Here is an 18,005-nt window from a genome sequence, read left to right as displayed (position 1 = left end):
TTATATATTTTTTTTGTGACATTTTCCCCTGTGACTTTGTTCTGGTTTACCAAAATAGATTGCTGTAAAGTGTCAGACAACTTTCTCTTTCACCTGCAAACTACCTGGTCAAGGACATAATTTGACGGCATTCATTTGGCAAGTATCATGTTTCTACCTTTAAATATTTGTCTGTGGTATCCTTAGATATGTATACATACATACATACGTCCATACATACATACATACATACATACATACATACATACATACATACATACATACATACGTACGTACCTACATACATACATACATACATACATACATACATACATACATACATACATACATACACACACATGCATACATACACATGCACACACACAAATGTACATACATACATGCATACATATACATTCATACATACATTCACACATACGGACATATATATATACGCATGGATGTGTGTATGTATGCACACAGAGATATGTACACACACAGACACACACTCTCACATATAATATAATATATATGTATGTGTATATATATATATGTGTGTGTGTGTGTATATATGTATATATATATGTATATATGCATCTACATGCATGTATATATATATCTATATATATATATATATACCTGCATGTAGATTTACATGCACACACACACACACACACACACATACAAACATTACATACATGAGTGTGTATGTGTGTCTGTGGATGGATGGGTGGAGGCAGTACATGTGTTTTCTTTTGTCTGTCTATTTTAATTTACAGGTTTTAATGATTGAACTGTGACCAGTCGATCTTTTTGTTTAACTTGCCACTTTCACATTGTGTCAATCTTTAGCTCATACAAAGTCTGTTAGGTAGCTAGAGAAGAGTTGTTCTCTTCTTTTCTTTTAGATGCTTTGTTCCTGCCAGTCTGCAATTCTGCCCAAAATAACCCTTGTTTTGGACATGCCTACAAAGTCAGAAAACAAAACAGCTCCCATGACTTTTGGAAACATTTTTTCACGCTCAGAGTTTCTGAAGCATGGAACAAACTGCCTGCGTCAGTTGTTGACTGCCATGACACTGCATCCTTTAAGCCCCTCATGCTTTCCGAAATCCGCCGAAACTACACCTGATTATACATACACTTTAGATGAGTTGTAGTGCACCTGAGCACTGTACACAATGTTATTATTATTATTATTATTATAATTAAGAATTATTTTTTTTGTAGATTTTTTGTTAATTATTCCTGAACTCTTAAAAAAATATTTAATTTTTTTCTCCATAGATGGAATCTCACTGTGGTTAGTTGATATGACTACGAGTAATGGCATCCAAATTTCCCTATAATCTACATCCCTCTATATTAACCTTTTAGTATTCAGACTGATCTCAAAATGCTGAACCTTACAAAGGATATAACAGAGGACTGAGATATGTGGGGTATTACTGTACTTGAGAAGACCCACCAAACCCACAACAACAGAAAACCAATGTGCCTAAAACCAAGGATCCTAAAACCAATGTGCCATGTAAAAAGCATTGTGTGGATGCTGGTGCCATGTAAAAAGCACTGGTGGTGGTGCCAGGTAAAAAGTACTAGTGATGGTGCCACATTAGAATCATCCAGTACACTCTGTGGAATGGTTGGCATTAGGAAGGGCATCCTGCTGTAGAAACTTTGCCAGAACAGACAATGGAGCCCGGTGTGGTCCCTGGCCTTACCAGTTCCTCTCAAGCCATTCAACCGATGCCAGTATGGAAAACAGGTGTTAAATGTTGATGATGATGGTGATGATGATTAATGTAATGCTCGTTATGAGGGACCTAACCATCTCTTGTAATCACCAAACAAATTCTTTTATTCTTTTACTTGCTTAGTCATTTTGACTGCAGCCATGCTGGAGCAGCACCTTAAAGGGTTTTTAGTTGAAGAAATCAACTCCAGAACTTATTCTTTGTAAGCCTTGTACATATTCTATCAGTCTCTTTTGGCGAACAGACCAATATCGGTTATCAAGTGGTGATGGGGAGACAAACACAGACACAAAGACACACACACACACACAAATATACATATACATACATATATACACACACGTGCACACACACACACACACACACACACACATGTATGTATATATATATATATGTGTGTATATATATACATACATACATGCATGCATATATACATACTTGCATACGTACATACATACATACGTACATACGTACGTACATACATACATACATACATACATACATACATACATACATACATACATACATACATATATGACAGTCTTCTTTCAGTTTCTGTCTACCAAATCCACTCACAAGGTTTTTTTCGGCCCAAGGCTTTAGTGGAAGACACTTGCCCAAGGTGCCATGCAGTGGGACTAAACCTAGAACCATGTGGTTGAGAAGCAAACTTCTTACCACACAGCCATGCCTGTGCCTATTGCCTCGCCTTAATGTCAGTTAAAGTTTAATAAACTCAAAGCAATATGTTATGCTCATAAGATTTATCTTTAGCCATGCTAGGATAACATCTCTGAAGTTGATCACATTGACTACAATGGAATTACCAAGTTACACATCACCATAACAACACACAACTTGATGCACTGGTTTACATTGGCAAACATAAACACAGACACATGCACACATGGACGTATACAAACACAAACACCCACACATCATGTGTCATGTATATTTGTGAGTATTTCTGTCTGTGTGAATGTTTATATGATTCAGGATTGGTCGCATTATTGTCAACACATGAGGGACAGGGGTGGGGGATAGATAGATAATGTAGCACCCGACTCACTTGTTTGAAAATATAAGAACAGAGATCGTGTTGTAAAGCCAGCTGGAGATGATGTCTCCTGGGGCTAAATTACAGCAACATTAGTCCTAAACCAGAACTGCCATGTTATGTTGGCAAACAATCTTTATTACAAAATACTGTGGCTGAATATCTCACATTGGGAGATTTAAAAATAGTAATAAGTTTCTTGTTTGACCAATATATATATATTTCTTCACAATTTGAGAATTTGGTACAATAAATCAGATTTCTGCTTTTACAGTTGATATTTGCACTTGTAAATATTTTTCGTGTTGATATAATGACCAGCATATTAAGTTCCCATGAAACATAATGATAGTCATTGTACTTAAGTACTGAGAAATTTTTATCAACATTGTTTAGATAAACTTTCATCTTTCTTTTATCTTCTATCTTTTACTTATTACTTGTTTAAGATATTCAACTTCAAGAGTATAGTCAAACAAATCGACCTTAGTACTTATTGTTAAGTCTAGTACTTATTCATTTATCTTTTTTGCCAAATTGCTAAATTACCTAAACACAAAACAATCAACACCATTAGTCAAACAATGGTGGAATTCAAACACAAATACACACACCCATGCATACATCCTCATCATCTTTTTAATGTCCACTTCTCTATGCTTGTATGTGTTGGATGGGGTTTGTTGTGGCAGATTTCCTACGGCTGGTTGCCCTTCATGTCATTCCCCCTTGCTTGTTTCCGAGTAAAGTAATATTTCCCCATAGCTCGACATGTTTCTACAGAAAATTGGAAACAAAGGATAGCACTTGCATAATGTCGACATCTGTGTTTGTGTGTGTAAGTATATATATATCTATATATATATATGTATGTATATAAATATAAATATTATTATTTCTAAGTCTCTCTAAAGGAGACTACGGCAGCAGTACTGGATATTAATAGTTATTGCCAAGCTAATATGGCAGTCCAGAAATATAGGATGCATGCTGCCATTGATTAGTTCCCGGAGGCCATTGCCTCTAGCTTGCTATGTGACACACGAACCTGTGTCCATTATAACCTTCGAAGGTTATAATGGACACAGGTTTGTGTGTCACATAGCAAGCTAGAATCAATACCCTCTGGGAACTAATCAATGGCAGCATGCATCCTATATTTCTGGACTACCTTATTAGCTTGGCGATAACTATATATATATATATATATATATATATATATATATATATATATATATATATATATATATATATATATATATATATGATGGGCTCTCTTGTTGAAGATGACCTATCAGCATTCAGCTTTTTGCCAAATGACCTGCACAAATGATTTGTATTATATATATATATATATATATATCACTGTGACCGACCAGGCTATCAGATGTTATTACACATCGCTGATCACAATGCGCTTCACATTGTTTTAGCCTTCAAATGACGCCACCCCGCTGGCTAAGTGAGCAGGTCAACAAAAGAAAGAGTGAGAGAAAGTTGCAGCAAAAGAGTACGGCAGGGATCACCCCCCCCCCTGCCGGAGCCTCGTGGAGCTTTAGGTGTTTTCGCTCAATAAACACTCACAAGGCCTGGTCTGGGAATCGAAACCGCGATCTTACAACCGCGAGTCCGCTGACCTAATCACTGGGCCATTGCGCCTCAACACACACACACACACACATATATATATATATATATATATTATATTTATAGATATAGATATACGTATAGATATACATATAAATATGTACACAAACAAACACACACACATACACACATACACACACAGAGTGGGTTTTCACACAATTTTCCTAAGTTTCCTAAGACAGAGCATGCTTTCTTAGAAAGCTAGAAATGAACAACACTACATGTGTGAGACTGAAGCTTGTTTACAACTATCACACAGTGCTATGACAAGAGGACATAGCACATATATATGCACACATCACACACACACACAAATGATAAGCTTCTTTCAGTTTCTATCCACCAAATTCACTCACAAGGCTTTAGTCAGCCATGGGCTATAATAGAAGTCACTTATCCTAGATGCCATGCAGCGGGACAAACTTGTTATCATGCAGCTACACCCATGCCTTTCTCATGAACTATTTCAGGCTTTTCAGTTGCTGTTTGTTTTGGACAAGTTTTCTTTCAGTAACTGAATTCGTTTGTTAATTACTTAGCATAGTAATAAGCATGTTTATTTAGGTGATATATAAAAAATATTCTGTTCACATAGATTATGCCTCACTATGAAAGTTATCATTCACCAAGTCTTGTGTTCCTCCTTCTTGGGTGACTAGAAGCTATTTTACTGGTATTCGTTTTTCATGTTTAATACCATCTATATTAATAAATGCAAAATTCTGTCTGTCTGAGACTCCTGTATCTCAGTCTACATTGTGCTATATTATACCTTTTTGGAATGAGGGTGACACTCGGATTGAAAATCTGCCCTTAACTTGGTTCTTGGACATCCAGGATTGGGATCTGATTTAACCCTTTCGTTACTGTATTTCTGTTGAGATGCTCTGTATTTCTTTCAATTACTTTAAATATAACAAAGAATTTAGTAAAATAACTTCGCTATCATTCAGCTGGTGTTAGGAACATAAACTGTGACTAAGATTTGGTGGAAGATTATAATTCAAAACTTATGAAAACAAGACATTTGTACTAAAGACCCAGAGCCGGTTTCAGCCGGGTTGGTAATGAAAGAGTTAAAACTATTTGTGTAGCGATTTCTAGCAGGTAAAGCTTAGCTGATTCACCCCATCTTGGGTGGCTTTTGTCAGATGACATCAGAGATCAAGAGGGAGATAAATGACATTTACTTCATTAATTTCATGTCGAGATAAGAACTTTGGGACAAATTGGCCAACAGTTGGAATTCAACATGGGACTGGAACAATAGCATGATTGCATTACAGAATTAATTCTTATCCCTCCTTAACCTCTGATCAAACACCTCTGGGGCATATAGTCATTATAGATGTATTATAGTCATGCTATTTAGTTCTCTTTAGTTTGAGTCCGCAGGTCCACATGGAGTGTGGCTTTTGAGCTAGTTTTATATATAAAAGTGAAGTTGTGTGTCTGTCTCCTACAATTTAGATTCCTAACTACTCCCACATTTTGCGGTGCAGTGTAACCTAAAGCGAGTATCTTATAGTCGTGATTCATATCGAGCCCTTCTGGGTATTAGCGCATGTCTACAATGAGTCTACGGTTTTAAAAAAAATTTACCATCATTTTTTCCCATTTTTAATGCATTTTTTTGCTATTATATAAGGGAAGTAACTCTCTAAAAATGTATTATTAAATCTCAGAACGTAAAAAGCTACAGTAACACCCCCCTTTGTGGTTAGCCATTTTGAGATGGCTATTATACTTTACATCTCTAAAAATGCTTATATTATTATTTCCCTTACAAACCCGAGCAACGCCGGGCGATACTGCTAGTTTTATATAAATGTTGCTGGATATTTTTGTTTTAGTAGAAATAGTTAAAGTTATAATGTTCTCTGGTATTGATATCATTATCAATGATACAAATTCTCCTGATTAGACTTTATTTTTTGTGTAAGCCAGATGACATGATTTAAATTTCGGATATTGATGTGAATCTGTATTTTTGTAATATATATCGATTGCAAAGTTGGTGTTATTTTAAATCACAATTACATCTAGAAATGGCATTCTTGTAGTGCTTGTCTCTTGTAAATTTCAGTTTAGTGTAAATTATTGAAAAGAATATAGAATTTTTCTAGAGTATCTAGAAATTTTGTCTGTGTGCATGTGTGGCGTGGTGAGAAGTTTGCTTCCCAACCACATGGTTCCGGGTTCAGTCCCATGGTGTGGCACCTTGGGCAAGTGTCTTCTACTATAGCCTCAGACTCCAACTAAAGCATTGTGAGTGGATTTAGTAGACGGAAACTGAAAAAAGCTTGTCATATATATATATATAAATGTTGTTCTTCCCTTCCTGATATCAGTCACACTCACGTCTGCTACTACATTTCCCTCAGACTAATACTTCTTGCACCCTTCTTATTTTATCATATAATTCGCCCAACCCCGCTAAGGGGCACATTATAGATTTTTATTGAAATCCAATTAGCTTTTATTATTGAGCTGGATGTTAAGTTAACATGTATGCAAAATTTTGTGAAAATTGGTTCACTGGTTTAGGCAGTAAGAGGGTAACAGACAGAAAGACAGAAAAGCAGAAGATATATGTATGTATATTTTTATGTATGTGTATGTATATATGTATATTTTTATGTGTGTGTATATATGTATATTTTTATGTGTGTGTATATATGTATATTTTTATGTGTGTGTGTGTTTGGCCCCCACCACCATTGCTTGATAACTGATGCTGGTGTAGTCCCTGTAACTTAGTGGTTTGGCAAAAGACACCAATAGAATAAGTACTAGGCTTATGAAGAATAAGTCATGGGGTCAATTTTTTCAACTAAAGCCCTTTAAGGTAGTGCTACAACATGGCCACAATTGAATGACTGAAACAAGTAAAAGAATAAAAGAATATTAAAAAACAATCACGAAGAAATTTTTCCACAAGTCCACTATACCTCAATACTATATTTTTTCCATGAGTTCTCTATAAATCAATACAACTATTTTCTTTTACTTTTTTGGTCAATTTTTGTTTCAAGTGCCTGTTTACTGAATTTGCATAGAGAAGAGCAAACTTGGGTGCAGTGGTTGAAGCTCTAGTATGTAAATAGTTACTTTTTTTCCCCGCTAATTGAAAAAGAGTGCATTATTCTCATGAGAATTACCTTTCTATGTTTTACATACTGACTGAGATCAGGTGTCATCAGTTGTGTAATGTATGCATTTTAGTTGATTGTGTATTGTCTGTTACAATAAGCAGCCAAAATCTTTGGATATTCAATTACATTTTACAGTCTTGGACATTGTAGTATAATGTAAAAAGAATGTAATTCATCATTGCTATGTTTAAAGATATGTGTAGTATATACATGTGTGTATATATATATATATATATATATATAATACAAATAAGAAAATGGAGGAACAGATTCATTCCAATCATCGACTTACAGATATTACCAATTCATATTGTTTATTTATTAGCTACATAAATAGGAACATCCAAATCCAACAAAACAAAACAATATACATCAATATGTAAGATATATATATATATATATATATATATATATACATGTATATATATATATATACACATGTATATATATATATATATATATATATATATTAGTCCAACCCATGCTAGCATGGAAAGCGGACGCTAAATGATGATGATATATATGTATATATATATATATATATATATATATATATATATATATATATATATATATATATATTCAACTACTAAATTCAATCAGAAGGTTTCAGTCAGTCCAAAACTATAGCAGAAGACGCTTGCCCAAGATACTGCACAGCGGGACTGAACCCAAAACCATATGATTGAGAAGCAAGCTTCTAAGCTACACCACCATATATTACTCAAATATCTACAAAATATTAATTATTAATTTTGAGTTACTTCAGATTCAAACAATACTGGTTTCTAATTTAGGCACAATGCCAACAATATTCAGGGGAAGGGGTTTATTTATGCCACTGACTCCAGTCCTTAACTGGTATCTATTTAGTTGTAAGTCGGCAAGCTGGCAGAATCGTTAGCACGTCGAGCAAAATGCTTAGCGGTATTTCGGCTGCCGTAACGTTCTGAGTTCAAATTCCGCCGAGGTCGACTTTGCCTTTCATCCTTTCGGGGTCGATAAATTAAGTACCAGTCAAGCACTGGGGTCGATATAATCGACTTAATACCTATGTCTGTCCATGTTTGTCCCCTCTATGTTTAGCCCCTTGTGGGTAATAATGAAATAGGTATTTATTTAGTTGATTTCTAAAAGATGAAAGTTACTCTCTGTGGGGTTTGAACTCGAAGTGCAAAGAATTGCTAAATACTGATACTCTAATATCTTTGCTAATTCACTGCTCTACCAGTTCAATAAAGTAATAATGTTAATGTGTTTAGTAAGAAGAAGGATGTTAATACAAAGATATGTGTGTGTGAGTGAGTGACAATAGTGACTGGCTGGACATTGAGTAGAAATCAACACTACAAAAACAATAATTGGTTTGTTGTCCCTGTGTGTTGTTTTAGATGTGACAGTGGCTGAAAGTCTGTCGTTTTTGAGGAGGCAGAGCTTCAATCCAGACTCAACTGGACACAGGATTAACCCTTTCGTTACTGTATTAATTTTGAGATGCTTCGTGTTTCTTTCGATTACTTTAAATATAATAGAGAATTTCGTAAAATAACTTAGTTATCCTTCAGCTAGTGTTAGGAATATAAATTGTGCTTAAGGTTTAGTGGAAGATTTTAATTCAAAACTTATGAAAACAAGGCATTTGTACTCAAAGCCAGAGCCGGTTTCAGCCGAGTTGGTAATGAAAGGGTTAAAAGAATAAACAGCTCTGTTGGTGAGTTGAACAGAAATAATTTGGTGACTGCACTAAAATGACTTCTGTCTTGGCATATATGGTAAAATCTGGTGACACATGTCAGAAAGGTCTCATAGAAGCATGTCTTCTGTGTGCAGCATAAATGATGTAGGAACAATGGGAAAATAAGATTGACAGTAAAGAGGGCAATGAGAAATGGAGTTCTAACCATAAGTGGATGGAACGACTAAGGATTTGATTCTGAGCAAGGTTTCCCATTACCCTATTTTAAATGGGTAGCTCATTCCTGGGACTTATTTTACCCTTATTAAATCTTAAATTTCTACTGCAAAAAAAAACAATATATTTTCATCTACTTAAAACTTCAATAGTTAATTCCTCTTTCTCTCCTAACGTTTTCACCTGAAATTCCACCACATGCTGATACTGATGCACTCAAAACTATAATTTTAGTTGCACTATTACAATGTAATAAACCTGTTGTGTCCTCCTAGTCCAGAACTGTTTCTCAAATAGGACACATAATCTTTTCTTTTTTTTTATTTTGTTTGGTTTGGTTTGGTCAGAGGAAAGTTACTGTTTCCTGGGCATTTTAAGCTCCTATCCCCACTCACTTGAAACTTATGAGATTGTTGCTATTTATCATCGTACTTAACATTGTAGCAAATTTTTGATTGATGGAAAAATATAGGATCTTTTCTGTTTGTTTAGCTGTGTCCAATTTTTGTGTTAGAGGGAGAAAAACAAATGGAAAAGACCCCTGTTGAAATGCATGTTCACCCATTGGAACAACAAGCATTATCTGGTCATTTTGGGTGAAGGCTGACTGATAACTTGCATGGGAAATTTTTTAAAGTGAAGAAGTGTTGCACACCATCAACTTCACTCTCTCATCAGTCACCATCTTCAATCCAATAACAAGATCTGGTCAAGACAACTGGCAATGGAGACAGATACAGTAGTTGACCAAGATGAGGACAGGGGATCACTCGGCTCATCCGTCAATGAAGAACGTGGCTATCTTCGTGAACTGATGCAAATTGCAGGACTCAGTGAACATCGACTCCTCAAATGCACATTGTGGCCCCGGGATCCCATTGTCCTGGGTCCCCATCCGGTTGAGAGGTATTTTCTTTTTCAGTCCTTGTTTGTCACCTCTGTGTGTAGCCCCTTGTGGGCAGTCAAGAAATAAGATGTCACACTTCTTGTCTTACTCTCTGCACTTCACAAGGCATCGCTACAGTTGCCTTCCTCTCTGTTGAACCATGAAGGTTTTTTTTACAGGGTCTGCTGGATCTAATCTTCACATGCATATGAAAAGAAGCTCTATGTAAGAGTTACATACCTATTAGCTACTTACACCTAGTTTAGCCCATTAGTCAAAACGGTTTACTGAAGTATGGCCACTGTTGCATGCAAACAGCTACTTGCCGGCACAAGTGAGAGTCAAGTGCCAGGTGGAGACCAAAGTGGACAAGCTACTCCTAAGAGTGTGATATGTACCCCTTCCTGACACCCCATATACACTCCTGATGGAATACAAAGATATTGAAACATGCATTCACAGTTGATGGGGGAAAAACAACAAAATAGAGTACAAAACTGTAAGTAGATTTAAACCTCCACTTTATCCATTACACTGAAGATTAAGACAGATGATGGATGAGAGTAAAATATTTGTCGTCATTGCCATCATCGTCATCATCATCATCATCATCGTTTAACATCCACTTTCCATGCTAGCATGAGTGGGGCAGTTTCACAAGAGCTGGTCAAGCAGAAGCCTGCACCAGATTTTTTTTTACAGCTAGATGCTCTTCCTAACACCAACCACTCAGCAGAGTGAACTTAGTGCTTTTTACATGGAGCAAGCACTGGTAAGGTCAATAGTACTATTGACATGGAACAAGCAAAGGCGAAGGCAGTTTTGGCAAGGTTTTTTACAGTTGGATACCCTTCCAAACACCAACCACTTCACAGGGTGGACTGGGTACTTTTAAGTGGCACCTGCACTGACAAGGCCACCAGGTACTTGCAAGACAAAAAAGAAAAAGAAAAACTTTCAAGAGGAGAGGAGGCATTGAAGGAGGTGATCTTGTGTTGGATGATGAAAGGTTATAGTAAAACAGATACGGGTGTCTTGCTGTAGAGGAAGTACAAGGCTACCTGGCTAGAGAGAGAGAGAGAGATCAGGAATGAAGACAGAAACAAATGCACTACTGCAAAGGAAATACACGGTTACCCAACCTGGGGAAAGTGCAGGAGAAGAGGAGAGAGAGTGGGAGACAGCAGGATACAGATGGTGGCAAAACGCCGGGCATACTCACAAGGGATCAGGATCAGAATATAAATGGGATGGTTAAATAAAGGAAGAGAGAGATACAAATGATGGCAAGTGCCAGGGCATACCGTTGAGGTTCCAATCCCATGATATGTGGCAGGATATTGTGAAGGAAATGTGATTAAAGAGTGTGAGTAAGTGGTGAAAAAGATAGCAGTGATACAGAGGAACAGGGCTGTAAGGTCAGGATTGGGGAGTGAGAGCTAGGCATAGTGTATGAAGGAGGAAATGTGAGAAAGAGAAAAGATGTAGATTGGTTTGTTGGGGGTAGGGTGAAGGAAAAGATTTCTTGTTATGTGTAGGTGGAACACACAAGTTGGGGGTGGGGGGCTAGCAGACAGCAATAATACAGTGAGAGGGGGGCATGTGGGTAAAACACACAGGTTAGGGGTAGGTGGAGAGCAATGATACAGTGGCACAGAGCCAAGAGGATAGGATTTGGGAGTGGAAAGTAAGCATAGTGCATGAAGTGGAAATGTGAGGAAGAGAAGAGATGTAGATGTAGTTTGGTTTGTTGTGGTAGAGTGTGTGAGAAGCTTTCTTGTTAAGTGTGGGTGGGACAAGAACTTCACATTGCCAGGGTCACCATGGACTTTGTGTATCAGCACAACATCAGAACCATGGTTTGGCCAGCTCTCAGCCAGGATTTGAACCCAATTGAATGCCTGTGGGATGAAATCCAGAGATGGCTAAACCAGATTGTCCCAAGGCTGACAATTCATGTGGAACTGGAGGCAGCTTTCCTCAGAATGTGGGCACAAGTGCCAATGGCTTTTGTGAACTGCCTCATGCACTCCATGTACCGATGATGTATGGCCGTTTTGAACACCTAGGGTATTGAACATGTCATGCCCTACAATCTCGATGTGCTGGATCCGCCCACTATCAGAACACATGACAATGACCCATAGACTGTGGTCAAAGTGCATCCAAGTAATTGACTTTATCAGATTTACCAAAATTTATCTCTGACATAATGAAATTAAAACATATTTCACAGTCACACATGTCTCGTATTTCTTTTGTGGTTCAGTGTATTCCAAAATTCCTCTTGGTTTATACAATGAATTCAATGAATAACTTTTACTAATGCCATTTCTCAAAAGAAAACAGAACAAAGCAAATGAAGACAAAAAAAAAAACAGGATCTATTTCATTGAAGATAAAGGGAAAAAAAAAGAAGGAAAAGAAAATGAGTGGCCATACTAAAAATAGGACAGGAAAAAACATAAGAAAAAGTTACACCTCCTTTTGAACCAGGACTGAAATGAAAAAACATTCTCACTTTAAATGAATGATACAAAAATAACATGATTATTGTCTTAAAACCAATCCCTAACGAATAAGTGTGTGCACATGCGTGTGTTTGTGTGTATGTGTGTGTGTGTGTGGGGGGTTCTTTTTCTCTTTTTAATTTAGAGCTAATTTTGAAGTTTGTGAAGGAAAGCATCTTATTTTATTTATCTTAAGAAGGTCTTGCAGATTTTTATTGCCCCAGATACCATGATATTTTATAGCACATGAATTAAGGAGTTACATTGTCTCCCCAAGAACCCAAAACTAGCCATGCTTTGCTCCAGGTGAGTTGGTACATATTCTGTTGCACTAATGATAATAGGAATGAACCCAAGTTCCATTCCAACTGACAGGTCATAAGTCGATCTGGTTGTATGTTGGATTTATATTTTTCATCACTATTTTCATTCATGCAACTGATGCTTAAAAGTGACTGAGTGAGAGACAGTGGCAGGCAATGGCAGTGGAAACCTGGGTCTGAGGGAGGCCGGCAATGCCAGATGCTGCCATAATTACCGTATGTGCAGCTACCCAATGTCTGGAAATTGACTTTATTTCTATTTATTCATTTGACAATCGATGTTGGTGTGTTTATGCCCCCATAACTTTGTGGTTTGGCAAAAGAAGCCAATGGAATAAGTACTAGGCTTATAAAGAATATGTCCTGGAGGTTGATTTGTTTCACTAAAGATGGTGCTCCAGCATGGCCACAGTCAAATGACTGAAACAAGTAAAAGAACAAAAGAATATATATATATATTCTTTTGTTCTTATACTATGTATATGTGACTGAAGCCTTGTGAGTGGATTTGGCAGATGAAAACTGAAAGGAGCCTGTCGTATATATATATATAAGTATTAGAAATGGCTAAAAAATCTTTTTTTGGCTGCTATTTCTAATGAGTTCAGTATGTGGCAAAGTAATTTATTTTACTAAGCCCTTTTATACAATGTAATATTTATATATATATATATATATATATATTATATATATATATATATATATACGACAGGCTCCTTTCAGTTTATGTACCAACAGAATATGTACCAACTCACCTGGAGCAAAGCATGGCTAATTTTGGGTTCTTGGGGAGACAATGCAACTCCTTAATTCATGTGCTATACATAGTATAAGTGTTTTGTTTATTTGCCAAATTTGCTGTGGGATAATGTCTAGGGAAAGTGCCCAGTACAATGGTGAATGCTGAATGGTAAAGACCAGGCTTGGATGCTGAGAATGGTAGATACAGATATTTCACCAATATTGTGGCTTATCAGTAGCATATACTGATCTCCAATGTGAATTGCTGGTGTGTGACACATAGAGTGTGTAACAAGATCAGAAGGCTGCGTGTTCGAATCACGTCGGGGTCACCAATTGTAACAAGATAAGAGTTTCAGGAACACTTGAGGGGTGTCTGGTCTTATCTTGTCATATTCAAGTCGAAGAAAAGGTACCAAAAATAACAATAAATAGTACTTTATTCTTCGGGTTCACAGGTAAAATATATACATATATATTTCTTAAGGGTGAACCGGCTGCCAAGTCCACAGGACTGTACACATATGTTCACTCGGGTGAGCCAAGAAGATATGGTCTTCATTCCCATTTGAAGAGAGCTCCTCTATGCGTAGGGTTTTCCCTGAGAGAAGTTTTTGTCACGTCCGCTCATTAGGGCTGCTTTTCCAAATAGACCGATTTTAACGGGAATGCTTTCAGGTTGCATTTCCTGTGCATGCGCATGAGGGAATTTCCAGCGGCCTACCGGAAGTAATCCAATTCTGTGCATGCATGCTGAAACTTCCACAGTAGCATCACTACAAGTGAAATCTATTTGCAGATGTGCTGTGGCATAGCTCATGTGAAAGAAAATTAGATTACAATTAAAAACACATGCTTTGTGCATGTTATTTCTTTATTATGTGTTTTGTTCATACACCAAATTTGTTGCAGGATATATATGTGTGTGTGTGTGTGTGTGTGTGTGTGTGTAAAAAGGTAAGTTTCCAAATTAGGTTGGTAGGGATATTCAATCCTAGCAGGTACCATATTTACTTTTACCAGTTAATAATGCTGGCTAACCTTCGTTAGCTTGGCGTAGTCCTCTGGCCCACCAGCTCCTGTTGAACCAACCAATCTATGCCAGTATGGAAGGAAGATGTTAAATGATGACGATGATGGTGATAATAGTTATGATTATGATGGTGATAATGGTAGTGATGATAGTGATGTTGATGATAGTTATGTCGATACAGTAATGATGATGATGATGATAGTGATGTTGATGATAGTTGATATAATGATGATGATGATAATGATAGTAATGTTGATATGATAATGGTGATGATGATGGTGATGATAGTGATGATGATGATATGCAGTTTTGTAGGGGAATGGTTTCAAGACTACAGTAATGTCTTAGTGTTTCTATACCATTCATTTAAAGTCAGAAATGAGGACTATCGCATTCTTTTCTTTTTCGTTTCTTTTCTTTCTTTTTTCTTCAATTATTTCTTCTTTTTTTTTGCTGAGCATCTGGAGTGGTAGTGGGGGATCATTAGCATGACACTTATTTTTCTCTGACTGTTTAAATCCAGGATGTATGGTTTGTTGGTAGAACTATAAAAATAGAACATTGTCTTCGGTGCTATGCAGGGACCAGCATGTCAAAAAATAGACCCAACGTTTCCTCAGCAAGTCATTAAAGGGCCAGTGAAATACTGAGGCTGATGTAATTAGAGCTAACTTTGAAGTTAAAAGAAGTTGAGATAAAATTTGCACTCCGACCTCGTAAAAATGCCCACCAGCAACAACCACCCAAACAAACCCCATGTATTGGAAGGTTGTTGCCTGAATTGCGCAAAGGTGTCATCGGATCTTTTCCTTTTGATGGACGGAATTTTCTAGTTAACTAAACAATTTGAAACTTCGTATACTGGTAGAATGTGTCAAAAGAAAACATTATTGTAAACAAAATTGAAAACAAAATTGTAATTTGTAAGTTTAACGTAGTTTAATTCTTCGAATTTTAACCAATGAAATCCCAGCATCTTCGAATTTTAACCGATGAAATTCCAGCATTTGATCTCAAATCATTTGCTGCTTTATCAATATTGATAAAGAAACATAGCAGACGCACGCCGCATACATACACACACACATATATTCAGATACATACACACGTACACTTGCACACACACACACTCTCTGTCACAATCTCTCTCTCTCTCTCTTTCTCAAACACATGCATATACATTTGCACAAGCACATAGTAATTAATATATAAGATATACATACACACACATACGCAGCTTTGTCCCCTCTGTGTTTTGCCCCTTGCCGCAACAAATTTACACAAAAGGTAAATAAACCAGAAGGTCAATGTTTCATCGTTTCGGGGTCGATAAATTAAGTACCAATTACACACTGGTGTCGAGGATTTTTTTCCCAATTTATATCACAGCCTCCGACAAGCTGGGGCATCCTTTTATGAAAAAATATTTCGCAATTTTTTACAATACGACCGACACTCCACGCGCACCCTCTAGACCGATTTAGGCATATTATTGTTTTGTTTTTGTTGTTTCTGGCCCTTCAAAACCATGGGAGAAGCCTTTTCGGTTAAAAAAAATAAAGAAAATATTCAAAAATTATCGTTAATTTTTTTATTGGGCGACAAAATTCATCGATTTAAGAGATATAGCTGTTATTTCTAGCACACGCAGAAGACAGAAGAGAGAGAAGGATGAATAAGACGTGTGTGTGTGAGTTTTTAGACGCAGCAAATGATTTGAGCTCAAATGCTGGAATTTCATTGGTTAAAATTCGAAGAATTAAACTACGTTAAACTTACAAATTACAATTTTGTTTTCAATTTTGTTTGCAATAATGTTTTTTTTGACACATTCTACCAGTATACGAAGTTTCAAATTGTTTAGTTAACTAGAAAATTCCGTCCATCAAAAGGAAAAGATCCGTGTCATCCACCTGGCATGGGGAATCACCAAGAAATGGTGGATGCCATGACATGCTGTTACAGTGCATGTTCCCACACTACTACTACTACTACTACTTTACTATATTTGCTAGTAATTCCACACTCCTGGTAGATGATACCTTTGCATCACTCAGGTGACAACTCTCCAAACCATGGGTCTATTTGGGTAGCCGTTGCTGCTTAAGGTTCTTCGAGGCCAAAATGCAATTTCTATCTCACATGTCAAAATATTCAGCAAAACCATTTTATTTATATTATATTTTATTTTGAAGGCATGAAAGCAATAACGTAGATGAACAAAATAAGACAAACCAAAGTCATTAGTTAACGGAAGTTATAGTTTATCTGTTTTTGATTCATAATAAATATTTCTTTCCAATACAAAGATATAGAGACACAAAGGCATACACAAACATAGGTGCCTTTATATATATATATAAGGAAAATAGGGATGAAAACATCATCTAATCTTTCCCTGGCTCCACTGTTAAATACCCAATTTTGCAGAAAAAGCCTTACAAATCACATGGTATATATTAAATTTATAAAAATGAATTGAAAATGAAGATATATAGAATAATTTGCAATTCAAAAATTTAAATTTAAAATTCATTAACATAATACTCTATTATATTATATTCTTATAATAATATAACAATATAATATATAATAAATATGAAATACAAATTACATACAATTATTTCGATTCTTACCCATAATAAAATTATGAAAATCCGTTGTTTGTGGACAAGAATCTCCTCAGTGCAATTTTTTTATATATAAGGATTCACAGATCCAAGAAAAGACTGAACTTAAATATATTTGTTTCCAAGTGTGAATGTCAATAATTAAAAATAAAAACAAAGATAAAAAATATACTACCAATATAATCGTCATGAAATATATTTGTATACTATTAAGTATTTTAATCTAAATATATCTTAGCTCATTAGTTTTTTTTAAAATACTAAGAACAATATTTTTTTTAATATTTAAAAAACCATGGCAAAATAAGAAATATCCCTTTCATGTTTTCATATTATTAAAAAAATACATGTTATTATGATAACAATATGTTATTT

At 36.0% G+C, this 18,005-nt stretch overlaps 1 protein-coding gene across 1 annotated transcript in view; it reads right to left on the bottom strand.

Moving 5' to 3' along the window:
* Positions 1-2,224: 2,224 nt before the first annotated feature.
* LOC115214156 overlaps positions 2,225-18,005 on the bottom strand; it is an 80,194-nt gene continuing 64,413 nt past the window's right edge. Inside the window, exon 4 of the transcript XR_005000084.1 lies at positions 2,225-2,270. The gene's annotated coding sequence lies outside the window, so the exon portion shown is untranslated. The remainder of the gene's footprint in view (positions 2,271-18,005) is intronic.

The sequence above is a fragment of the Octopus sinensis genome, linkage group LG7 (assembly GCF_006345805.1).
Source record: "Octopus sinensis linkage group LG7, ASM634580v1, whole genome shotgun sequence".
Taxonomy (NCBI): domain Eukaryota; kingdom Metazoa; phylum Mollusca; class Cephalopoda; order Octopoda; family Octopodidae; genus Octopus; species Octopus sinensis.
Note: the sequence above shows the minus strand (reverse complement) of the source record. Positions and strands in the feature narration are given on the sequence as shown.